At 38.5% G+C, this 27175-nt stretch overlaps 1 protein-coding gene across 1 annotated transcript in view; it reads left to right on the top strand.

The window, feature by feature from the left end:
* The first annotated feature begins 670 nt into the window (after positions 1–670).
* Positions 671–27175, top strand: part of LOC145997240 (uncharacterized) — a 200230-nt gene continuing 173725 nt past the window's right edge. The window contains exon 1 of the mRNA XM_083134067.1: positions 671–825. The gene's annotated coding sequence lies outside the window, so the exon portion shown is untranslated. The remainder of the gene's footprint in view (positions 826–27175) is intronic.

Here is a 27175-nt window from a genome sequence, read left to right as displayed (position 1 = left end):
TAGAAACAACAAAGAATGCACATGCGCAGGCCGGGATTCGTACCTGCGACTCAAAGTGCCGTAGCACGTTGTGCTAACCACTCCGCCACGGAGCTGCATAAGGTGATTTTACAGGAAATTAAGTAAAATAGGACAAGCAAGAAATTTGGGAGTAATGCTGTACTTGCCTTCCTAATAAACATATTAAACTCCTACTAAAATCGAACCTGAACGGTCGCCATCTTGGAAACTGGCCGCCGTTTTGATTTTTTGCAAATATTTGATTAACCGTAGCAAATACGAGAAAAAGTTTAAAACAAAAAGTGTTTTAATTGATTAAACAAAACTTTTCTCTTCATATAATTTTTTCCTTAATCCTAACCGTTTTTGTGATATAAGGCTCTCAAGATGGCGTGTTTTGTCGTGTCTTCAAATTTGCGAAGGTGGGGAAAAAGTGTTAGCAAAAGTGCATGCTGGTGAAAGGCCGGTACTAGAATGACACTACAGTGTATGGAGAAAGGAGGCGCGCAAGAAACTCCCGTGGAAGAAGCCATTTAGATGCAGGAAGTGAAATTCGTTCCGCCTTAGCGACGAAGAAAGCGAGTGCAAATCGGCAACAGGCCACGTGACACGCATCGCCTGAAGGTTGCCGGTTGCTGTATTCGGATGACCGCGACAGTCGCGAGTCGATTGCACCTGTGATAAGGTTATCTGGAGCGCGCGTGTGCATGTGATGAACGGGATTTCAATCGGTGACATTGAAAGCGCGCGAAAACATATCGGGCAGTTCGGTTCGGTGGTGCAACTGGGAACATTGTGAGCGCTTCTGGCGGCGGGAAACGTAAGGTAAGTGCTTCTTTAGTCCAAGGTTATGTCGGGTAAGGAAGAGAAAACGACAATAAGCCATAACATTTGACATAAGCTTATATAAAATTAGGTTCCTGCTTGCGTTTACAGAGCAGTGGTAAACCATTTAGCTACAGGGTGACAAAAGTTGTGTAACCCTAACTTCGATCGTCAATAATGCCAGTAACGCCAACTTTTGAGAAACATTGGGCAGGCTGAACTCGAAGATTTGTTCTAGGTCTCTAATTATATGCAAAAATATGTTATAAGTACGCTGAGCATTTGTCTTAAAATGTATTTTTTTCTTTGCCCAGAATATGTAGGCTTTTACGCTTAATAACCGCTTCACAGCCTCCCGATGATAACAGCGTCACCTTGTAATCAAGGGGTCCCTTGTTCGATACCAGGTGGAGGTACATAATGGCCATTTTGAACTGTAGGTCCAGTCCCTATTAACCTATCTATGCATAAAAGTGGACTCAAAAGTCCGTTAAGGCCATTTTTGAAATGAATACATGAATGTTTTAATGGTTGTTTTTGCCAATTTAAGTCATAGGATAAGTGTCTATTTAGAAGATAACTGCTTTCTGGGTACCTAATCCTGGCAAATGATGGAAAATCTGTCCATATTTACTACTTTAATGCCTACTTTGTATTTTTCGGTGCTTCTTTTTTAGAGCTTTTTGTGGCTATCAATTCTCATCCTGGTTGTAAGCTCGTTTCCTCCATTGCTTTCCTGTAATGACTACGTGCCTTCGGATAGTGAAAGTAATACAGGACACTAAAAAGTATCACATTGGAGATTATGAGTAATAAAATACTCAGTCAGCAATTATAAGTTGTGAGATTTCTTTAAATATATAATGATGAAACATTTTGTTTTCTAAAGGCTAAGGACTTTATTTCTAAAATAACATTTAACAACAGGCGATTTATTGTGTGGGGTCCAGCCCCACATGTCCATATAAGTTGCCGCCATTGAATAATACGCAAAACATTAAGAGGTATACAAGGCTACCACGTCTTGCAGTAGATGCGAGCGTGTGTCAGTGTTGCCCCGCCATTGTGTGAACAGGAGCTGCTTAAAAAAATGTGGCGGGTTAAGGTCCAGAAAGTCATAAGACAGTTCGGATGTAACACTGACCGCAGAGTCACTCAATTAGAACCCTCTTCACTGACCTTGATCATCATAAGGCTGTTTTGTCGCATATTTTTTTGTAGTTTTACCACTATCCGTCTCTGTCATAAGTTCCTTCTCTCTTTCTCCATCTTAAACTGGCTGATTGATTTTTCGTTTCCTCCCCTCATTGGCGTTGCTGTTGTCTTCGTATCTCTGACCTCTGTCGCTCGAGATTGTTCTTAAACTATAGATATTTTACGATTATGTATAAAATGTTGGTTTTGATCCCCCATTTTTTTATTATTATTATTATTTTGCGGGCCCACATGCTCGCGTCCAGGGACGACTCCAGAAAAAAAATAGTAGGACCCAGAACAATTTGGGAAATATTTTCTTGGGTGCAGTCACAAGCAACATACCATTAAATACCACACAAAAATGCGCATTCGAGGTAAAATACCAGTTTCCACAACTTTTGAAGATAATGCAAGGTTGACTGACGACACACACCCTTTCTGCTCCCACCCACAACCTCTGACTCTGTCAGTTGTCAGTTTTAGCTGTAGTTTCGATGAGGATCGTGTGAACAAACTGACTTAAATGTACAGCTCAACCAAGGTGGGGAGAACTCCGTGAACCGGTGCGAGGCACATTCAGATACTAACAGACACTAAAAAACAAATTGCTAAAAAGCTCTAAGAAATTAAGCCTGGCTTTCCTAGCCTAACAATTTCTAAACTACAATCCCGCCTAGTTCTAATAATGCATGGGTGGTTAGGTTAGGAGAAGCAGGCTTAGACCTCTTAGCAATTTGTTTTAGTGTCTGTTAGCAACTGGATGTGGCCAACACCAGTCCCCGGCAAACTCACCAAGTAACGGTCATTTTGTTTTCTTCTCTAGCTACCCCTTCGCTTTTTCCTAATTGACAATTTCCCGCCATTATTTCGATGTTAAATACCGGGTGGCTAGAATTAAAGTTACCCAACTCAAAGCCCTCTGTAGCCTGTTTCAGGCATCATACAACTCTGAAATTTGGTGAATCCACTATGCAGACAATGTGGAAGAGGATGGCGATAAAAGAAAGGTTCAATTTTCCGCCACCAAGTTGAAATGTGGCGCTGTAATAATGAATATTGAAAAACATAAGTGATTTACCTGAGTTATTAATTAGAAAGACATTTGTTAGTGGCTAGAAGTTGCGAGAGAATAATCTCTCGTTTATTGCACGATTAAGGCAAATTCATAACCTATTGGAGCAGTTTACGTCATTATTACAACCCATCATGGAAGTACAGCGCCACATTTCATCCTGGTGGCGGAAAATTGAACTATTTTTTATCGCTGTCCTCTTCCCCATGGTCTGCATAGTGGATTCACCAAATTTCAGAGTTCTACGATGCCTCAAACAGGCTACAGAGGGCTCTGAGTTGGATAACTTTAATTCTGGCCACCCGGTACTTCGGTATGTACGGTTTTTTTTCTTTATGATAATACAAACACTTGGTAGTGAATGAAGATGACGATGATGTGTTGAAGAAAATCACATTTACGCAACTCAGGAACAAGTTTACACGGCAAAGAGCTGATTGCATTACCACACTCTCTTCACGCTCCTTATTGCCAGGGAAGGAATAAGTCATGACGAAATGAAATAAAATATTTCTTGTCAAGGATGTTTTGTCGTGTGGTGAATTCTCCAAGTCAACTCCGCACTTACCTACACGTAGTTAGAAGAGTTCCCTTAGCAACCGCCGTCATTTTGTCTCTGCGCAGCGATGCTATGACGACCGTTATAATTCAACTAGTGCCATTACTTATGTTCCCAAGGTCGACGGCATAACCTTTTACTACCATTATTCCCATTCATTTCGCCACCAAATTAGCCACTGGAAATAATCTTCAAGTGTTCAGGTCATATCGTATTATATGACCTTGAAATGCCTTTTCCTTGTGATTTGCAAAGTTATAATTAAAATCTCCACGCGCGTCCGACTAGAATGATTAAATATACTGGGTGTCCCAGAAGTCTTTCCCCGATTACAAACTTTATTCATATCCGCTATATGCAATGTAGAGATGTAAAAGTGGTGCCAAAATGTTGGAAAACTAACCAAGTTTATATGTTGCAGGTTTCAGTAATGTGGCTGTAGTGTAGCAGTGTCAGTGCCAAGGAATCCTGAATTAATGCTCTTGACATCGGGTGGCATCTTTCCATACAATGTTTCTTGGACTTGACAGGATTTGGGAATGAAGATAAATTCCATTTTTTAAATACCAACTTATTGATGGCAGATATTCTAGACGAAAGAATTCTGTCCATTTGAAAGTTCCTATGCACTGTTATTGGTGACCGGGTCTCGTGATACCAGAGGACATACTGAGCTTTTTCCTGATTTGTGAACATTTCCGGTTTTCTGGGCACTGACACTGCTACACTACAGCCACGTTACTCAAACCTGCAACAAAAAAACTTGGTTAGTTTTCCAACATCTTGGCACCACTTTCACATCTCTACCTTGCATATAGCGGATATGAATAAAGTTTGTACTCAGGCAAAGACTTCTGGGACATTCATGTAACGCCGGTATTTTAGTGTTTTATCTGGTAACACTGCAAACAAGATGACCGCCCAGAATTGTTGGCGCCAAAAAATCTAATTATATTTTGCTGCATTGTTGTCAGGTATTAAAAACCCTAAAATAGTGTCGTTAGCTGTGAGCAACATTATTTTTGCAGACTTTGTGAAGTTTTAATAGAAATCTTAATTGTACTTCGTTTAGTAGAAAAATAGTATTTCAAGGTCATACTCCGATTAGAAACTTTCACTACAAACAAAGATTAAAATCGTTTTGGACCACACCCAGCACCATAAAGAGAAAATATGGAATTTATATGACGGTGAAAATATCTCTCAGTTCCTACAGGAGGTGGGTCGGAGTGATTGCAGGCCGTTCTCCTTGGTTTATAAAGCTTGTCGGCTGTATACGTGTGCTATCATATGGTTTTCACCACACGCTACAATTATGTTACGTAAACACTAACACTTCAATTCTTTTATAGTGCACTCACGACTGTTTTTGTAGGAGCGTTTCTACATGGATTATTCTACAATTAGGAAACAATTTAAAGTCCCAGACCTGTAACAATGGTTACTAACAGTGGCGGCGGTTAGGAGGAGGCAGTTAGCCCCCACTTTTTGCCACTTTTGCCCCTACACTATGCTAAACCTTATCTACGTGGAAAATTAAGCTGTTTTGCCCCCCCCCCCCCCCAGTTTTGGCACCTTGCTCTCCTAGTTTTGGAACCAAATCACTGCCACTGATTACTAAACTTGTGGAGCAATTCTAACCATTTTGGCATATTCTAGGTTTACAACCCTTTTCGTCGAAGCAATTTCAATGAAAAATTGTTCAAACCATGTAATTTGTCATGTGTCGTATTAAAGTTTAAGGGTTACTTTTTATTTATAAAATTAAAAAATGTATAGAATTAACAATGAAAATACCATGAATACCAGCCCCTTATCATAAGTAAAATATAACATAATTGAAATGTCGAAGGACTAAAATTTTTTTACTTGTTTAAAAGCTGAGGCTGTAAAGAGGCATTCAGCACACATGAGGACAAAACACAGCCACACACACATAGCCCTACAGAGGATTATACTGGCCGTAGATCCAGACGCCAGAGCCTCGTTAGTCTGCAAAATGCAGTCCAGGGTGTACTACGTGGAAGTAAGTATGCGATTTCGGTAGACTACGTGGAAATGAGGTTGACATTTGGGTGTACTACGTGGAAGTGAGGTTGTCATTTTGGTGTACTACGTGGACGTTAGGTTGACATTTGGGTGTATTACGTGGAAGTGAGGTTGTCATTTGGGTGTACTACGTGGAACTGAAGTTGACATTTGGGTATACTAAGTGGAAGTGAGATTGACATTGTGGTATACTATGTGTAAGCGAGGTTGTCATTTGGGTATACTACTAGGAAGTGAGATTGACATTTGGGTATATTACGTGGAAGTGAGGTTGTAATTTGGGTATACTACGAGGCAATGAGGTTGACATTTGGGTATACTACGGGGAAGTGAGGTTCACGTTGTGATATACTATGTGTAAGTGAAGTTGTCATTTGGGTATACTACTAGGAAGTGAGGTTTACATTTGGGTATACTACGTGGAAGTGAGGTTGTCATTTAGGTATACTACGTTGAAGTGAGGTTGACATTTAGGTATACTATGTGGCATTGAGGTTGACATTTTAGTGTACTACAAGCAAGTGAGGTTGATATTTGGGTGTACTATGTGGAAGTGCGGTTGATATTTGGGTGTACTATGTGGAAGTGAGGTTGATATTTGGGTGTACTATGTGGAAGTAATGTTGACATTTGGGTGTACTACGTGGAAGTGAGGTTGACATTTAGGTATACAATGTGGGATTGAGGTTGAATTTTAGTGTACTACAAGGAAGTGAGGTTGACATTTAGGTATACTACGTGGAATCGAGGTTGACATTTGGGTATACTATGTGGAAGTGAGGTTGACGTTTGGGTGTACTACGGGGAAGTGAGGTTGACATTTAGGTATACTACGTGGAAGTGAGGTTGACGTTGTAGTATACTATGTGTAAGCGAGGTTGTCATTTGGGTATACTACTAGGAAGTGAGATTGACATTTGGGTATACTACGTGGAAGTGAGGTTGTCATTTGGGTATACTACGTTGAAGTGAGGTTGACATTTGGGTATACTACGTGGAAGTGAGGTTGTCATTTGGGTATACTACGTGGAAGTGAGGTAGACATTTTGGTGTACTACGTGGAAGTGAGGTTGACATTTGGGTGTACTATGTGGAAGTAATGTTGACATTTGGGTGTACTACGTGGAAGTGAGGTTAACATTTAGGTATACTATGTGGGATTGAGTTTAACATTTGGGTGTACTACAAGGAAGTGAGGTTGACATTTAGGTATACTACGTGGAATCGAGGTTGACGTTTGGGTGCACTACGGGGAAGTGAGGTTGACATTTAGGTATACTACGTGGAAGTGAGGTTGACGTTGTGGTATACTATGTGTAAGCGAGGTTGTCATTTGGGTATACTACTAGGAAGTGAGGTTTACATTTGGGTATACTACGTGGAATTGAGGTTGTCATTTGGATGTACTTCGTGGAAGGGTGAACCCTTACTCCCCAAATTTGAATTTGAATCGTGGAAGGTATGGAGGAGTAATATGTAGATCCTTAGCATGTCATTAGAGTGGACAGTATGTCACCATGATGGATGAAATTTTAAATAATTAAATAAAAGTATTAACATTTCAGTTCTTCTGCCTGCATAACATCAAAATATTGTACAGCTAGTATGAATGAAAAACGTCATAACTTTTCCATAAAATGTTTTCTAAGTAAAATTGTAGAATCACCCACATACTCTCCTCCCCTCTGCTTGCCAATTTTTGACTCTTGGGTGGGAAACTCCATAGAAATTTTTCAAATACCGCACCGACTTATGAAAGAAATTGCCTTTAAGTGTCCGTAATTAACTCAGAAGCCATACCCAGTATTGCAACTGTAATACGTCACAACTCACTGCTAGTTGAGTCTCAGTACAAACAGGAATAAAAAGGGGTGGAAGGCCAAGGACGAGACGCTGTTTGCGCAGCACCAAAACGTTAATTTTGATGTAAGAGTGGATTTTTTAAAAGTTGTTACACTCTAGATATTTCGTATTGGAAACAATAATACCAAATGGAAAGAAAAAGTTTCTAAAAAGGAAATACAGATGGCAGCAGAAGATAAAATAATATAAGTAAATTGTTGTAGGATAAGTGTCGATTTACTGAAAGTAAAAATATCCTAGAAATATGTAAAAGATACGAGAGAAATGTATAAAAATAGATGATAGATCGAAATATAAACAGAAATGATTATCATCATTCAACAAGTTCAATCTTGCAGTCAATTGTTAGGCAAACACAAATTCAAGGAAGTAAGCAATGTAGTCCAAGAAGAACAGTTCATTATACGGAATTCTTGGTCCCCTCTCTTCAAGGAGGAAATTTCTTATCTAGTTCTGTATAACATAATATATACATTGCAAATTCATATCCTAATTTAAGCTAAGAGATTACTTACTGTTATTTTGATTTCATCATGTAGAAATGAAATAAATGCATACCTATAATAAACGTTATTCTTGGACAGAAATACTTTAAGTATTTAAGAATAGGCTATTATTTTCTTATGTAAAACCGTAAATATGTAACCTAGTCAAAGTTTTTATTGGGAGTTGGAGGTAGGGTGAAACTTTTGTCTTGAGCCGCTCCTGTCGAAGTCACTCAAATTATTGCCTTTTTCCCCCAGTACACCCTCGCTATTGAATTCCTGAAAAGCAGTGGCGGCGATTGGGTTCCAAATCTTGGGGGGGGCAAGGACAGCGTAGTTTCCCTTGATACATAAGGTTTAGCATATTCCGGGTGCAAAAGTAGCGAAAATTGGTGGAAGGGGGGGGGGGGGGCAACTACCACCCGAAACTCCCTGCACCCAACCGCTGCCACTGGTTTCATTCATAATCCAGTTGAGATTTAGCTCTGCTTGTTATTCGAACGTCCCTGGATATCATCCATTATGCTTACTCATCGTCGCGACGGAGTAAAAGTGGCAGAAGAGCGAAGCAAAACAATTACAAAAAAGACACCTTAGTTGATGATGTATAGTCAGGAAGAAGCCGTTTTAGGGGACTTTTTGAAAATACATTGCAATATTCTACAATTTACAACGTTTTCTGATAAACATTGTATCTTGCAATGCCTCTTGATTTTCCACCATTACCTGACTCGTCTGCCAAAAGGGCTGTAACGAATAGGAATTTTACTACGTCCTGCGCATGCCAACATTACGTGAAGGTATATGGAGGGATTGGAGGTAAGGTCTCACACATTCACAACCTCTGCCTAGTGATGTGATCAGCACAACGCTCCGGCCACCTATGCCTCCAAAATGTTACCCGCAGACACCCATTTTAGAGTCTGGGTGAATCCAAAAGCCATTCCATGCAGGGAAAACATCAGCCACCGCGGGAATCGAAGCCGGGTCACCAAATGAGCCACGACGTCTCTGTAATATATGTCTGTGAGTGTGTGAAAAAAACAATTTGGAACTGTTTCGGCACCAGCCACTTTTGACAAAGAGTGTTTTAAGGTCTACTTTATGCTCAGATAGGCTAATCGGGACTGGACCTACAGTTTATAATGAGATCCAAACCATTGTGCAATTTACCTTCATCAGGCATCGAACCCGGGACACATTGTTACACTACGAAGAGACTCTCTTGTTAGTTTTGAATTTGCCACCAATGAGAAGGGAATTTTCCACTTCTTAATATTTACGCAACGCTGTCTTATCTAATTGCAATACCAAATTCGCACGTGTGTTATGTCATGATTTATTCCTGTTTCCTTGTGGAATTATTATCGCACGGTTTGGAATTCTTTCCTCGTATCATTTTCTTTACTGGATCGTGTGAGCGCCAGACGCATATTAAGTGAACGCGTGATCTTGTGATGCTTTGACGCAAGGCCTCGTTAAAAATGGAGAAGATAAGTAATCAGTAGCGCGCCAAGCACCTGAACACTCAGTGCTTGCCCTGCTACTGAGAGACAAATAAGCGTTGCTCAGTGAGCGAAGTTTCCTTTCGTTCTGATGTTCCTCACTACTAATGAGGCTCTGGCGTATGGACTCACAATCAGTACAGTCCTCCGTTCAACATGGTCTATTAAAGGCAACAAACTAAATACAGATATTTTACTTAGTTCTTTTCTATTCATCCTTGAAATGTGCTCAACAATTTCTAAACACCCTGTAGTAATATATGAGCTTTGTCCTTATTTAAAGGTAGCAGCAACAGCACTAAAGTTATATATGCATCACACAGAATCACGAAAAACTGTTTACCTATACTCTTTCCCATCTATCTTTGGAGCAGGCAAACGAAATCAAGTGTCTGCGCAAGTAGTGACGCGAGAAGGCTCCACCAATTAACACATAAAAGGAACGGAATTGCTTGGAGTGGGGGAAAACTACTGCCTTCCCAGCAGCGTGTACTGCTTCGCTCCGGTCACTCGATTTCCCTCGCTTCTCTGACGCTATGCGCCGCCTTGCTCCACAGTTAGCTGGGACAGAGTATAGTGAACGATGATTGATTGATTTTTGGTTCACACCTTTACATCCCACATAGAATATAAGCGCCTATAAGTTCATTTGCAGTAGTACTGTTGACCAATCAGAATCGAGTAAGAGGTTCACCGAGCCTGAAGAGTGGAGGTAATGTGTGGGTAAGCAGTTGAGTAATACCGCCATTCATCTTATCTGTGCAGTCATTGATGCATTTGAAATTTTTTGGGTGTGTCGACACATTATGCCATTTTATACCCTTCAATGTATACGGGGAAATATCCCCTAATCTAATATTCTTATTTAAAAATTTAAGATAAGGGTTGAAAAAAGCCCATTGGGAAAAACTAAAAATGCAAGGTTGTATTTGTCCTGCGCCAGACAAACACAACACATTAATAAGTAAGAATATACAAAACGCTTCCTCCCAGACACTGGAAGAGTCCCGCTCTTCCCAAAAAGCTAAGAACATTTGATAAAACACTGTTGTCATGGCTCAACAGAGATGACAAACAGCTGGGAAGATAACAAGTCTTAGATTTGTGATAAATTATAGCACGTTGTCATATCTGACATGTATGACCCACTTTACACGTTTGGCAAAGAATGAATGATCGCACTGAGCACAACCTCAAAAGGGTGTTGGCAAAAATTTATGAGGTTCTTTTGCTATGAATGCATAAATATTCCTTTGAACTCAAACAACCGAATATAATACATTACAAAAACATCACTGCACAAGTATTACACATGTATTACGTGCACAATTCACGTAGGATTTCTCTCTCCACACCAGCGATTACGTACACGCGGTCGTAACCTTGAAAGTTGGTCAATCGTGGCTCTTTTTCCCGAAGACATCCACCGTGGAACTCCAAGGTCGGCAACTAAAAAGGAATATGAATCCAAAGGTCGTAGACGTTTTCTTCATGCGACATTCACACGGAGGAGTCACAAAGAAATAGGAAGCAAGAAAAGTCAACAATTTTTGCACGCAAGTAAATTCTTAGCGAGATTCTCCAATGAGGACATTGTGATTTTTTTGTTAGCTCGCCTTGCAGTGGAGTTACTATGCGCCGGCTAATATCATACGAAGGCGGATTCCTATTTTCTGAAAGCATGCATGCACTCTCACTTTCTCATGGGCTTGCCTTGTGTGGTTCAAGAACTCTTCTCGACATCAAAAGAAGCCGTTAATTCAGATTGCTACCTCTTCTAATGATTCAGCCTCAAAAGGGATTACTGTGAGGGAAAAGCATGCTGTTATCCATGAACTACTTTTGTTTTTTCCTCGCCTACCATTTTCTTGCTCGAGTTTTTATGCAGTGTCAAAATTAATGGTAATTGAAGCTCATGAAATGGTGACGTCACATAGTTGACTCCGAGCTGATATCATTGGTTGTCGTTCGATTGATATTACTATGGTTGCAATTTTGTGTGAGCTTGTAACTGACCTTCACAATGGATACAATCCTGACCCCTTGGCTGTGTCCGAACTTGCAAGACCGTCGTAACGTGGTTTCCTGTCGCTTCTCTTTATTGTCAGAGTCTGCCTTATCGCACAACCACGGACTGTTTTTATTGTTACGCTAAATGTCTAAGTTGTTAGGTTAGGTTTGATAATATCTTTGCTGTATATTTATGCTAAGGGAACCAAACCTAACCAAGAGGACATTCCACGTCTGACGTCAGAACACGAAATTGTCAATGTCTTCCGAATAACTGGAAGCGTCTCACTTATACAAAACTCACACAACCTCTTGGTCAAGCCCCGCCCTTCGTCTTCTGACGTCATGGTAAATAAGTTAGTTGTTAGGTTAGGGGTAATAGGTTTACGTCTATTAGCATAAATAATAGGTTTAATCTAAATTTGATGAGCACGCTATATAAAATTTTAAGTAACAAAATAGACTGTATGGGTCAGTACCTGCATTACAATATCGTGTACCTCAAATGAGAAGCAGACCGAAACCCGGGTTGTTTCATGTACAAAAATCTAGAACCAATCATGTAAAGATATCTCCGATGTGGAAAATGAGTAAAACTTATAATGAATTGGTAGCAAATGATCCGAGCGTTTATATAAACAATATGTCACTTCAATCATTCTAAAGAGCCCTACTGGCTCACTGGAGAAAGGAGAACCAAACTTTACAAAGAAAGCATTCCGCACTTACTTCAGAAGACAAAGGGTGGGGCTTGAGCAAAATGTTGTTTGAGTGTCGTGCGATCAGTTATACCCTGATTCGAAAGACTCCCTACGAGCGGCTAGGGACAGCATTAGCACCTTGGGAAATACATGCTAACAGCACCAAACCTGGACTGCCTAACCTATACACGTATGCACATAATAGCTTTAATAAGCAAAATATAAGTTGCCAAACCTAATTGCATGCTAATGCTGTCCCTAGCCGATCATTCTCCCGAGTAGTACAGTTTCCACTTTTCCCTCCAGGTGTCAGCTCGAGCGTCAACTACAGAAACATTAATCACAATCAGGGTTCGAAATGGAAATTTTCACGACTAGTACAGCGACGAGATTAACGACTAGTGAAATTACACGCTGTGTTACAATTAATAACAGTAAATATTAAAATATTTGCATAAAACATTATTTGATTATTATGTGAATTTGAAATTAGTTGATTAAAATACATTGTACATTGTACATACAAGAGTCTTCCGGGATTATCTTCAATTTGTAAAATTTAAAGAGACGGAATCATGAATGGCAGTCAGATCACCCAACCGGACTTAAGTGTACGTGTGATCAGTACAGTGTCTTGATAATGCTCATAAAAATTATCAATTTGTGCAAGTAAAAGATATTTCCATATTGTTATTTGGCTTATGATCAAGGATCGAATTAATTTTTCAGAGCGTCAGCGCCATCTTAAGATAAATAAGTGACTAAAGAAAAGATAACTCGAATTTGTGTATAGGAAGATATATATCACTGTCGATATAATAGAATCTACAAGACATGAATAATAATAATAACACTGGTCAACAGCCAAAATGCGACATGAGTGATATATACAATTTCTAGTCAATATTGGTGTCCTAAATACGAAACTGTAGTTAAAAATCGCAATGGACTAATTATAATTGAGTTACAGGGCATTGTTGATTTGGAGAAGTTCCCTATATATATGGTATTGCATAGCTGTAAGAAGTAAATGTTGAGTTTTTCTTTTCTTATCTTATTTTTTTTTTATTTGTTGTAAGGAAAGGGGGAACTGTTCAAGACCAGCCACAAAACCTCTTTATTCATTGTTTTGTGAGATGTTAATTTGTGCAGACGTGATTGTGGCTTTATAAAACTAGGTTGAGTGTGTGCTTTTATCGAAGATTGTGTTTGCGTATTACGTGGTCCGTTTCTGGCAAGGTTGACATTTAATTAAATTGCTGAGTGATGTTAAAAAATGCCACGTAAATGCATTATCAATGCTAACAATGTCTGTTATGTTTATGGTCATATTGTGTTTTTTGGACAGCGGAGAAATATTACCCCTGGTGTAAGAACAGCCTGCAATCTATATTTCGGTAAATACTGCAAATTCGGAGATGAAGATAAGACTTGAGCTCCACATTTCCGTTGTAAGACCTGCTACACGAATCTGCTGGACTGGATGAATCACAGAAGACCATTGATGAAATTTAGTATTCCCTTGATTTGGCTGGATCCCACTAATCATACAGACGATTGTTTATTTTTTTGTATGGTCCCATCAATACAACGTATGTCCAATACTAAAAAGAAGACAATTGTATTTCCAAATAATCGTTCTGCTTCTCGTCCTGTGGCGCATAGTAATGAACTACCTGTTCCAACACCCCCTGAATCTTATTCCGTAGACTCACAAGACGAACCGTACGATCCACAACCTTCCACATCTACAGATCCGGACTTTGCAGGTGATGTTAAACTTACAGAACAGCACAAGGTTAGCCAAGGCAGAGTTATTAGCCTCCAGAGTTCAACAATGGAATTTTCTGGCTAGTAATGTCAAGGTGTCATTTTATCGTGACGGTCAAAAAATGTTGGAAGAATACTTTTCTACCGAAGGAGATCTGATATACTGCAGTGATATTAATGGTTTATTGGGGGCTATGGGCATTAAGCACATCTGCGAAGAGTGGCGGTTGTTCATAGATGCATCGGTATAAAGTCTAAAAGCTGTACTGTTTCATAACAGCAATCAATTGACGTCAATCCTTATTGGTTATACTGTGTAAAAGAAAGAATCGTATGATAGCCTAAAATTCCTCCTTCAATCAGTTAAATACAACAACTAGGTACATACCTATGGAAATTCGTCAACTTCACCAGGACGAGATCTTCGAACACCTGCTAAGTGATGTTGAGAAAGGTGCATGGAGTTCTTTCGGAGAAGTCTCCAACAATTTTTTGGGAAACAAACGTGCTGAAGACTATGAAAAACTTGTAAATAATTTGGTTTCATCGTATCAAAAAATGGGTTGCAATATGTTCCTTAAATTGCATTTTCTACTCTCATCTCAATTTCTTCCTGAAAAGTTGTGGGGAGGTAAGTGATGTACACAGTGAGAATTTCCACCAACAAATATCTGTAATGGATAAAAGATACCAAGGGAAATGGAGTAGAGGAATGCTTGCCGACTATTGCTGGACAGTAACCAGGGATGATCCTGAACTTCACTACAAGAGGGAAGCAAAGAGGAAGCGGATTTAATCCCACGTAAGTAGTAGAGAACACACCATACAGTAGTATAGTAGAAAATATTTATTTTGTGATTAATGTAAAAACTATGATTCATGAATTTACTTGGAAAGGCAAATGGAAATGTACCCACGTTTTGTACTGTTCGCATAATACAGTTCAAGCGTAAAAGTCACATGCACACCAATCATACGTCATTCCACTACGTTAGAACATTGGGAAACCCGACTTTTCGACAATACCTCGTATAATTCTTAAACCGGAAGTCGAGTGGCATTTTCATTGTCAGTTTCGTGTTCAGCATCATGGATTGATAAAGAAAAATGAATTTTCATCCATGTCGCAAAAAAAAAAAAAAAAAATTAAAATTTGTTGACCAGTGTTATATACAAATAAAAATCAAATCACAAGGAACAAATTATGAAGGCAACTCTGCTAAACTCCCTCGCTGCAACACCGCATCTGCATGTCCATTTAGTTCACATTGGAAAACAAAATATTTTTTAAAAAATGTTAGACGAACCAGAACGGTCCTTTGCCATTTCTGCCGAGACGAAAGGTTCCATATATTCAAAAACAGAACGCCGGTCCGGTTCATTCTGAGCCGTGGTCACAATGCTTTCCATCTGTTTACTACTTAAATATGTGTCGTGCGATATCTTCTTGCACAATGTTTTTCTGTTAATACAATGTAATCGATTAAATGTCCAAGTAGCACAGAGTTTTAGACCCAAACGTTTCGACTAGAGTACCATTAAACCAAAAATTCATAATTTCGCCATACCACTAAGTAATTTTGCAGGATTTTAAATATTAGCGTTTCAAATTGCATGATTATATTGCCAAATAATAGTCACTAATTATTATACGCAGTCGCAGTGATTAGTGGGGGGCGTGGGGGCAGTTCCCCCATTTTTTGCTACTTTTGCCCCCGCACTATGCTAAACATTATCTACGAAGAGAAAGTAAACTGTCCTTCCAACCCCAGTTTTAAAACCGAATCGCCGCCATTGTTTGATTATACAATTACTAAAACTGTAATTGGATTACATAATTCTATATACATTAAAATAAAATAATAGTATGTATTAATAATTCGATACAGGAGGTTTTACAATAACACTGTATTTTCCTACCAAGCTCACATAGCAAAATCTAAGCCAGTGGTCTATTCAGTGATGAATTCAGGGGGTGAAACCCCCACCCAAAAATTTCAATAATCTGGCAGAGTATTCGGGCAATGGCAAAGAAATTTGCCAACCATGTTCACTTGGCATATTTCATTCACTTTAACGTACTTTTTCTGGCTTTTACGTAATAATAAGCACTCAGTGGCGGCGATTAGGGGGCGAGGGGGGCAGTTGCCCCCCAATTTTCGTCACTTTTGCCCCCGCACTATGATAAATGTTATCTACAAAGGGAAATATACTGTCTTTGCCCCCCTAATTTTGGCACCTTGCCCCCCAGTCTTGTGACCCAATCGCCGCCACAAGCCCTTTTTTCTGTTCCCTTTATAATGAAAGTTAATATAACGAGTAGCGGAGTGGTTACCACAGCGCTGCAAAAACCCAGGGTTCATTGATTCGAATTCAGGCTTGACATGTGTAACGTGTAGCGGATAATCTGGACAGTGGTGCCAACTTTTGGAACACATTTGGTGGTCCCGAACACTTGAGTTATAAGTTCACAAATTAATCTCATAAATCCATGTATCGTGAAATTAATGCACACCAAAAATACATTCACTTATTAAGAAAAAATCTGTTACTTGCTGATTTGAACAAGTACTGCACGACGAAGCCCAATAACAAATAAAATAATAATTACAATAACAAAAATAACACGATAAATTATTAGGTGGGCTCGAGCCCCACTGGCCTAAAATAAGTTGGCGCCACGAAAGCTAAGCAGGAACAGTAGTAGCAACGATACGGACTTTGCGGGTCCATTGAAGAACCCTACTTTAGAACCAGGAGCCCTATTTTTTTTTACTTTACACTTCAGTATTTAGAATATGCTTACATTATTTTCGAAAATTTTCATCTGGTTCGCCAGTCTAGTTAGCGAGCCTACGCTGGGTTGACATTGAAATGAATGAAAAACAATGCTAGCAGAATCTAATAGTAGCAGGAAAAAATGATACTCAAGATGGAATTAGTTTTCATGTGTACTTCAGACTGTTGTTGCTAAACAGTTTTGTTTTAAATGTATGAACAATCGTTTTGAGGAAATGGAGCACGCAAATGTGAGAGACAATATCATCTTTGCTGTTGACTTGTTATGAGGTGGATGAATTGATTATGTAATGCACTTAAATACGTAGATTATATGCATTAAAGAAACATTGAATACGTGCACAATTTTGTGTTAAGATACTGCGTACGTGTTTTCCTAATTTACTTCCCTCCGTGTTGCATGCGTGTAAATCATATATTCTACATGAAAGTTACACATGTCATATGTACAAAAGGAATTATATTCGTCATTTTTGTCTTTCAAAAATACAGTTGGGGTACTTGTTTTCCAATATTAGCTAATGTGAAATTGAAAGTGTTGAAAAAATAGCAGACCTCCTAGTACTCAATGTACTTCCCCCCCCCCCCCCCCCAGACAAAAAATTATGGTTGCGCCTCTGAATGAGCGACTAACCAATACATGGTTGGTTACCTGTGATCAAGCTATGGAAATACGTAGGTGGGAACAAGAGAAGCAAACTGAAACAGATAAAGATAGATGGCAGCACCAAAAAATAAAGATTTTATAAGTTGTTGTAGGGATAAATCAAAGAGACTAAGAACACGTTGTAAATAAAGTGTTGATAAATTATTAGAGAAGTGCCAAACAAAGAATTGGTAATGTTAAAGATGAAGAAAGATAAGTGATAGAAACAAAAAGGAATATTAACTCGCTTCAGTTGGACTGAGGCAACTTAACTAGTTGAATGAGAATTTCAATTTGGGTGATTCAAGGAGAACTTTTCGAGAATCTTTGTATTTGTGTTGAATTAAATAAATAAAAAGAAACCAAAAACTAGTCTTCTGGTATTTTCGATAGTGCAAAACAAAACAATGCAGATTCTGCGTGCTAGCCATTTTGAAAAATCCTGTATGTACTTGCTACCATGCGAGACAACCGGGATTTTTTTCCACCTTGTTCAAGCGGCTCCGGCGCCCACCTAGCGTCGCATAATGTGAGTGTCTGGAAGAAACTCGGGAGGGGGGGGGGGGAGTAAAGGCGACCAGGGACGTGGTGCTGATCACATCATCCCCACCTTCGGCTGTGATCAAGAAAGAGAGGGGCGGCCTTAAGTTCACACCCCCTATACGCTTCAAGTGATGCAAAGCACAGGGGAGAACTTTACTTTTTTGTACTTTACTGTATGTACTGTTTTAATTGGGTAAAAAGTCCACTGCGCCATCGGGAACGGCGCGGGAGGGAAATAATTTAATCTTGATAGTACAGGGTGTTCATAAAGTGTTCATTACAAAAAAGCATAGCTCGGAAACTACATGCAATATTAAAATCCTGTTGATTTCATAATGAGCTACAACTCTCCTAGCCCGACCATGTGGCCGAGTGGTTAGCACATCGCGCTGCGACGCCAAGGGTCCCGGGTTCGAATCCCGGTCGGGCTTGGTTGTTTGTGAATGTCCATTCATCAATTTCATCATTTCATCACTCATCCCCATCTTCGCAAATTAGCCAAGATGCACAAAACGCGAAGTAAAATAAACTAAATCAAATAAAAAAAATAAAAAAAACAACTCTCCTAGTGTATATGCCATACACCTCAATGTGCGCCCCTCTAGTTGCTCTCAGAACTTCAAGGCGGTACTCCACTTCTGCCCATACACACCACAGCATATCACCAGTAACAGTTAGGATACTCTCCGTAATTCTTCTTCGAAGAGTAGCAACGTCTGGAACAGGAGTGCGGTAGACACAATCTTTGACATAACCCCAGAAGAAGGGTGTGACATCAGGAGAGCGCGGTGGCCAGGAAATAGCTCCATCACGGCCTGTCTACATGATAGGGAAATGCCTATCCAGAAGACCTCGAACATCCTTGGACCAATGAGGAGGTGCCCCATCTTGTTGAAAAATTATGGTTGGCTGGAATTCCCCCATTGTTCTATTGCATGTAGTTTCAGAATAATGTAGTTTTTGTAATGGTACCGGGACTTCATCTGACGCCCTAAGAACAAACAAAACGCTCTATATTTTTTTTCAAAAAGCTGTTTTACATTATTTCATCAGTCCTGCATTACAATACACTAGTAGCAACATACGTAGGATCTCATAGCAAAGTGACGGCCAATTGTCTCTTAAGAACGACGAGAGGATCATACTTGAAGTAAACTATGTTACCAGCTTACAAATCTCCAATATTAAAATTTTCTCAAGGCAGAACATAACCAATTTAGCATAGGTCACTAAACCCTTCATATTTGTTCAAAACCAGAATCATTTTATTGGCTACTTCCTTTCCTACTTTCCAGGGAACTTTTTCCAAGCAACTTGCCACTTTTTCCACTAGGTGTCTCTGCTTCAGAGAGAAGGATTTACCACATTTCCTGAAACTAAAGTAATTTTTCTTAAACTTTCGTACTGGCAAGGAAAAAATGGGTTTATTTTTAAGAAAATAATCATAAACACTAAGAAATGTCCCTTCTCTAATTGAAACATACAAAAGCAAGATAATGATCTTAATTTTTTAATAAAGCACAAAAAATCCCATGAAACCATCTAAAAATTCAATATCCTGCAAAATCAACAAAAAAGTAAATAATAAAATGTCCCATCAAAGATGCTATGTTTGGCTCCTTTTGTTACGGAAACAATGGACATCTAACTGAGCAATAATAATAATATAGCTTTATTAGAGTGGGCATATTTCGGCCTTAGGTGCCTGTTCTTGCAAGATGGAATAAAGAGTGTACATTGAGAAATTATGAAAAGGATTACATGTAAGCTTAATGAATATAGATTGAATCTCAAAACAAAGAATATCATTGATTGATTTAATTTTATTTTACTTCTCTTTTTGTGCCACTTTTGGCTAATTTGTGAAGCTGAGGATGAGTGATGAAATTGATGAATGGACACTCACAAACATCTATGCACAGCCCTGGATTCGAACCCGGGACATCTGCCACGGGGGCATGCAAAACAAAGAATACATACAATTTCAAAAAAGGCAAAGAAAAAATGTTTACATGTAAATTATCGGGCACAAGTATTTAATTTTTGTTCTTTCTTTTTAGTACATATATATCGATAGTTGTTACTTATTTTCATGATTAAAACGTTTCTTGTGAACTTTCGTTTCGGCTTTCCTAAACAAGATGCAAAATAATTCAAATTGTAGCTTCAGACTTATATTTATTGACTAATGACAGTCGACCCAGATCTCTTATAATTGGCATTGCACACCTTCTAGGTGGGAGTTAAGGCAGGTCTAGGATGGTTGCAGTAACTGGCGGGCAATTATCATATCCGTATCGGAGCAGGTTCGTGACTCACTCACAGACTCCTGCCACTTTCACCAGATGACCAGGAGACTGTGCTATGCACTCCTATCTAAAACACGCGGTTGGCAATCTGCCCAGAGAATGCAGTCCCAGCGAGAAACCTTACTACAGTATTTTAGGAAGTAGTAGAACCACTTTGGAAACTGCTTTCCCTTTTATATTTAAGTTTTTTTTAAACTTGCTTACGTCTCGCACTCGAAGGATAATACTTTCACCCACTACATTTATATCAAGGGATTTGCCGGGCGTGAAACAGGTGTATCACCCAAGACCAATTATCCGGTTACAGGAGATTGTCTAACAGGGTCACAGTCCAAGGCCATGTCCGAATCGGCTAGAGCACCGTTCCACCCGCGCAATCACCTTTACAGTATGAATCCATGGAATAGATGGCGTTGACCATTTTTGAAAATTTTCAGGACTCTATCTACACTATATTTGCGGAGACTTCTAAACAAAGGTCAAAGATGGTTGATTGGTAGAATTGGTTTATACTTTGCTTTTCTACAACTTTTCACTAATCTCAAAGATGAGGGTGAGTGATGATATGGTGAAATTGATGAAGAGACATGCGCAAGCCGAGATTTGAACCTGGGACCACTGATGTCGTAGCGCGCTGTGCTAAGTATCCTGCAACTCATAGGATATCACATATAATACACTTTTTCAATAAAAATCTTTGAAATATCCTTAAGTCTGCCATAATGTTTTCCACCAAAACACGGGACAACTTTCCTCAAGCCTAATATTCTATTTTGCAATGAGAGCAACTCGCTAATGTAAACACAGTGATGTGAAGACACTTCGACAAATCCCCCTCCCCCGCAAACTAGAAAAAACAAGAAACATTGCTAGCAGAATTTAAGTTAAATGAGATGAAGACAATAGAATAGTGATATGGCACACCAGACACACTAAAGGGCATCAATTTAGTTTACATATGTGAGATACAACTGAAGACACTAAGAATACACAATGAAGTAAGAAGCGTGGCAGAAAGCAATACAGTTAAACCTCGTTAATCCGGACTAATGGGGGGATAAGTTGACCGGTTTAACTAAAGTCCTGTTGAACAGGCCTAAATACACTATACAATACAGTAAAATGTAAAGCAATGCAGTGCTACTAGCCACATTTCAAACCTTGCATTCTGCATTTTTTTCCTTTTGCCTGTCCGGATTAAGCGAAGTCCGGCTTATTGGGTTCCGGATTATCAAGGTTTTACTGTAAATGTAAAAATGAAAATAAAATGTAAGGCTACACGCTGATTGTTGGTAAATCTGCACACAAAGGCAAATTTGAATACTGCACAGAAATGTTTATAGCGAATATGGTGTCCCTTGACAGGAATGCATGCCATAAGAATGTCGTGGCATATTACGGGTAACAGTATTGAGCTGTTCCTGAGAAATAGCGTCCAATTCCTACAACACTGCTGTACGCAGCTCTGAAGGGACCGAGGAGGGAGATTCCGTCCTGCAATACTGAGCATATCGCACGCTCGTTCTTTTGGTTCATATCAGGGGAACTCGCCGGCCAATCTTTCCGACGAATGTCCTCTGATTCCAGGGACTCATTAACAAGGACCGCTTTGTGGGCCCTTCTATTAATTGTTCATTAACAGGAAAGCAAGTCCCATTGCACCCTGAACAGATATACTATTTTTGTATAATCACATCCCAGTAATCTGGGCAGCGAAGAAACCCCTACAAGACGGGGAGATGTGTACGAGAGCCCATCATAATGCCAACCCACACAAGGATCGCAGCACCTCGGAAATAATCACGTTGTATGGTGTTCTCCTGGTAATACCGACACTATGAGGTGTGTGTGTCTGCATAAGGTTCTCTTGTGCATCATTGCATTGGCAATAGTGCTTTCAACGAAACAAATGCTCCATGTCTGCTTTTGCCTTTCGAAGAGACAGAGAACGTTTTACAATTTTTGGCAAGACTTTTACTATGATACATGTTCCCTTACACCAGTGGTTCTCTAACTGTGGTGCGCGTACCCCCAGGTATACATGAACTATTTGAAGAGGGTACGCAATCAGCTCGGAGAGTGGTTTTTCATCCATGGCATACCTAAGATACAAGTACCGAAGTAAACTAAATTTTGGAGCCGAATCCGCTTGAAAGTTCCAAGTGCATAACCAGGCATCAAGAAACTGTGTCAGGCTTGCCACGTCCTCTCACGTGAGCATCTGCCAGCTTAGCACAGGGTAGAAACAATGAGATACCTCTAGGCACAGATCAGGGTGACTAACACTACGAATATATGGAAAGAAACAATAGATTTAACCCACTACGGAGGGTAAAACTCGTGATATATTCTTGAATAATCATGTACAAATATTAGATAACTTTGTAAAATCTTTTCATACAATATTTTCTTCTATTTTTATTTCTTATTAATTGTAGCCAATCTTCTTCTTTGGGCTTCTTCTTGTAATCGCTGAGGCTTCTTCTTCTTGTAATTAATAAGGCATCTTCTTCTTATAACTACTAAGCTTCTTCTTCCTGTAATTACTAAGGCTTCTTCTTCTTGTAATTAATAAAGCATCTTCTTCTTATAATTATTACATATTGTGTATTTTTTCTTCTTTGGGCTTCTTTATCGATCTTATCCAAATTGACTGAAATATTAAGAAAAATCGATCTCCCAGACAAACAAAGAGAAAGGGGTTAGTTAAAGATCGCCGCCAGGCCGGCGCTAACCTTAACTTGGAGCTGCAATAGATGCGCCTACCAAAAGTGCTTCGGTGCCTGCCGTAAGATGGCGCTACACCTGAGAAAACCAACCCAAAACCCGCACGAAAGTCTCAGCTCGTGGGAACCGAAATAGACACAGAAACGTAATTACAATTCGACTTCTTTACTTTTATATAATGATCACTTATGCTATTACTGAATATTAATTACCCTTGCCACCTTATTTATATCCTGTTATTGTATTAAGTTCATTTATTTATTTCATTATAATTAGTATTAATATCTACAATCAGTATTTCACCACATCAGTGCTTTTCTTTTTCTCTATTTACAATTGTATAAGGTTTCTTGGGTTCTGCCATCACTGGCGCACTTTCTAAACTGCTTTATGCATCATCAAATATAAACGTCTTTCTTTTTGCATGCTGCCATCTATGATCCTCTACCTCAAAGAACAACAATCCAGTTTGTGTACGTGACATGCTATGCAGGTACATCCTTCTTACTAGAAATTCTGAGGATTTACAATCAAGACTCCAAAATTGTGCTCCACACACATTGTTTACAAACTTATTTTTGTTCTTTAAGTTTTTCAATAATGGGAAAATACACGAAAATTAAAGTTTTCATGTACTTCTAAGCATGTACGTGTTTCACATTTTTATTTTTATAACTAATCATGAAGGATGTAATCGTAGGAACACCCAACAAATAATAAACGCAGAATTCAAATGTTTTTTTGTTTACCATCTTCCCACATACAACCCGAATGCCATTTTGCTCCATTGCAGATACACGTCTCTAACATACTATAAAAACTTCTTTTTTTTTTAGTTGGTGTTTTAAGTCCACTTTATGCACAGTAAGGCTAATCGGGACTGGACCTACAGTTTAAGGTGGGATCCGAACCACTTGTGCCTCCACCGGGTATCGAACCCGGGACCCCTTGATTACAAGGCAATGACACTACCACTGCGCCATAGGGGAGGCACTATAAAAACTCCCCACCAATCAGGCAACCAATAAAATTCCCCAAAACCCTCTATTCGGATAAAACCTATTCGACATTTAGTTAGGACTAAAGGGTACATGAGAAAAATGTTTATGGGCTGCCTTCCACTATTTATGCCTTTGTTACAAGCCAGAAGGACAGCAAACGTAAATGAATAATTATAGATGGCAGCACCACGAGGTATATATTTTATAAGTTCATAAGGCACAAATCAAATAAATTTGAACATTTTTTTAACAAAAATGATGTTAAATTATTAGTGAAGTATTAAAATAATGACTATAGTGTAGTAAAGTAAGGATGAGAGGTGATGTAAACAATTAGGAATAACCACTCGCCTTACTTTGACTGAGCCAAGTTAACTAGTCATAAGAGGGCTTTCGTTATGTGGATGCCAAGTAATTTTATGTAGGTAATTTATACCAAAATAACAAATCCAAGATTCTTGACCTTTATATCCTTTTTCTTTACATTTTTTCCTATTTCGTAACAATTATTTAATCGCCCCCTTCTTACTTATAGTTGGATAAGGTGTACAAGAATATAATTATCAAGGAACAAAATGAACAAATATTAACCAGTAACTCAATACCATTTTAGATTTCCAAATATTTAATTTTATAAAATATAAGTACAGACACATAACAATGAAACTACCCTTTACTGTAAAAAAATTAGCAAACTTTCTTAACCACAAACATGATTTCTTGACCTACCTCTTGATTTTGTTGACTAATAGACACCCTGTCATATGACGCTGATTTCAGGCAAGCAAAGAGTCTTCACCCAACAAACGGCGAAAACTTTCGAGTGCTTCCTCAAATGATTCGCGAGATTCAAATGATTCACATTGGATCCAGATTCTGTTTAGTTCTTAAACTGGTCGCAATGCAGCAAGAAAATTGTCAGTGTGCAGAATTTGGTGTGCAGAATGTTTGATTGCATGATTTATTTGTTTTTGTTTTTAAGCCCACTTTAAGCCCACTGGGGACTTGCAGTTTAAAGTGGGATCCGAACAACTTGTACCTCAACCTTGGATCATGCCCGGGACCCCTTGATTACAAGGACCCGACGTTACCACTATGCTATCCATCAAAGAAAGAAAAACTAAAACTGTCCCACAACTTGTCAAGACATGGGCTGTTGCATTTGGAACAAAGAAAAGTAGAAGAAAGTTCTGTTCGACTTTCTAATAGGAGAGGAAGTGTGATAATTTACATTGGCATTTCCTAATACTTTAAAAATTATTTTCTCAAAAATGGGACGAGGCCCCAAAGTTTTTTTCATTTCCTGGTGTTAGTACTTATATTAACCTACAAGTTGGCATCCTTCGTGTATTTTTACCTTGATGCTGTTTTGAGATAGGCCTAATTCTAAACATGCGGATTTCGCAAATTTTGAGTATTCATAGGGTTATATCTGCTACCAGCAGCAATATCCCAGTAATGTGCTATATCAAGTAGCTTATCCTAATAGTGAGCTTCAGTAGTATTGATCCGCGCCAGTGGATGTTTTCTTCGTGGGTGGTCTTTTATTTGCACGTACTTATAACTAATTTGCACGTACTTAGAACTAATTTGCGCGTACTTAGAATTTATTTGCAAGTACTTAGAGTACTTTACATTTATGTATTTGCATGTTTATAACTTTTTATGAATATATAATTATTTATTTTATGAAAAATATGTATATAGAAGGTAATTAGAGGTACTAAACGCTATGCATATGTTTTTATATTCATTACTGCAAAGTATGTAACGTATAAAATGTTAATATTAATGTTTATAATATTGAAAATAAGTTTTCTATGGTTTATGAACCGCTATGAACGGTGGTAATGATACGAAAGAAGACGGTCCCGGTACTCGAACCCGCGATATGTAATATTATTAATTAGTACTATGTAATAATGTATGTTATTATGGTATGAAACACGGTGGTGCAACACGCTAGACAGAAGACGGTGAACTCCGCGCTCCGCGCAGGTAGAGGAGAAAGGAATTTGGGGGAAGAGCGGTCAAGGTCAAATGACGTCAGAACGTCAGAACAAAGGAAGAAGCTGATTGACCAATCAGAGAACGCGTCGGTAGATTTTCAGAACCGGTTTTTTTCCCAAGGTTAACCAGTACGCAAGAACAGGGGAAAGCTATGCAATACTGTAGGGCAGGGGAGGTATTCAACCAGACAACAAAGGATGTCTGAGAATGCGCAGCAAGGGTCAAATCTCTGAAGCTATGCGGTTTCCGCCGCCAATTAATATTCCGCTCAGGGTTGCCCCAAGGCACAGGACGCTTTAGCGCAGGTTTTTTTTTATCTGTACTATGAAGAAGGGAGAGCTATTAGGGACGGGGCCTACAGTTTTCACCATTTGCTTTTATCACGGGTAACGAACCTAGGACCCTTTCATTATTGATTTAGGTAGTAAATGTATGTTACTGTGTGCTATTTAACTTAATTTTGAGTTTATTTTTTTACCAAACTTTGACTTTATGTCAAACATTTTCACAGCTTATCCTTATTTTTACCAAAATAACACTATTTGTACTATCAAGCAACATTTTTTATTAAATTTTGCATTCACAAAAAACATTTTTTCAATTTTTAATTTATTATTTTACAATTTTATGTTAATTTTTTACCAAAATAACACTATTTGTATTATTCAGGCAACATTTTTTATTAAATTTTGGACTCGCAAAGACATTTTTCAACTTTTAACTTATTATTTTACAATTTTATGTTAATTTTTTACCAAAATAACACTATTTGTACTATTCAAGCAACATTTTTTATTAAACTTTGCACTCACAAAAAACATTTTTTTCAATTTTTAACTTATTATTTTACAATTTTATGTTAATTTTTTTACCAAAATAACACTATTTGTACTATTCAGGCAACATTTTTTATTAAATTTTGGACTCGCAAAGACATTTTTTCAAATTTAACTTATTATTTTACAACTTTAAGTTAATTTTTTACCAAAATAACACTATTTGTACTATTCAAGCAACATTTTTTATTAAATTTTGCACTCACAAAAAACATTTTTTCAATTTTTAACTTATTATTTTACAATTTTATGTTAATTTTTTTACCAA

This window comes from Lepisma saccharinum, chromosome 13, assembly GCF_977018435.1.
Source record: "Lepisma saccharinum chromosome 13, izLepSacc3.1, whole genome shotgun sequence".
In the NCBI taxonomy this organism is placed as follows: domain Eukaryota; kingdom Metazoa; phylum Arthropoda; class Insecta; order Zygentoma; family Lepismatidae; genus Lepisma; species Lepisma saccharinum.
This window is presented reverse-complemented; position numbering and strand designations above follow the sequence as displayed.